Below are 781 nucleotides of genomic sequence, written 5' to 3'. Positions count from 1 at the left end.
TAACGAGTGTAGCCTACTGCCTGTGCCGCACGCAAAAAGTTAACTATTCATAGCCTACACAATTAGATGTAATTTACCACCTACAACACATTTTTCAAACTACATTGGATGAAGTTGCCCCTGCTTTCAACTGAGAACACCAACCAAAACTATTTGACCACTCCCTCTATTTTCCTCCCAACATATAATCCTGCAAAGGTGTAGATTAAGGTCCCCAAATGAATACGCCACCCAATATCACACAAGTCCCTACAATTTGAATTTTACTTTCAACAAGTGTAGGAAGCCCAGCCGTGAGGCCGGGCATCAAAAAATTAGTTGATACTCATAATGTTCCTCCCCACGGAAATCTTTAGTAAAAGGCGAAAGATTTATGCGATCTGAAGAGAAACCAGAGTGTACTACAGAATGATGGACACCGTTCCTACCCAGTTCTCGGACTTAATATTCACAGTCATGGTTAAATAAAAATAACAAAGCTAAACACTATACCGCCGACACAACACACGCAGATATTACAGTCCAATGATGCAAATAAAGAGAGAACTTTGAAAAGTGTCAATGCTTTTGTGACTTCCTTCATTTTCACAAAATCGAACTGCACGCTGGGCATTATATAAATCACTTCCTGGTTTGTCCCATTCATTAATAAAAAGTATTTAATCTGCAACGCCAATGTAATTAGAGCAAGTAAGGAGAGCAATGTTAGCGTAACAGTTAATCTACAATCAAAAGTCTACTATCAAAATTGGAAACGATGTTCAATGTGTAATATTTGCCG

The 781-nt window shown here is 38.5% G+C and overlaps 1 non-coding gene across 1 annotated transcript; it reads right to left on the bottom strand.

Moving 5' to 3' along the window:
* Positions 1-284: 284 nt before the first annotated feature.
* LOC121548131 lies at positions 285-400 on the bottom strand. Its single transcript, XR_005996620.1, has one exon. It is a non-coding gene; the product is annotated as a U5 spliceosomal RNA (small nuclear RNA).
* Between the last annotated feature and the right edge of the window lie 381 nt (positions 401-781).

The sequence above is a fragment of the Coregonus clupeaformis genome, chromosome 31 (genome assembly GCF_020615455.1).
Source record: "Coregonus clupeaformis isolate EN_2021a chromosome 31, ASM2061545v1, whole genome shotgun sequence".
Taxonomy (NCBI): Eukaryota; Metazoa; Chordata; class Actinopteri; order Salmoniformes; family Salmonidae; genus Coregonus; species Coregonus clupeaformis.
The sequence above is the reverse complement of the archived record's forward strand: the minus strand, read 5'-3'. Positions and strand labels throughout refer to the sequence as shown.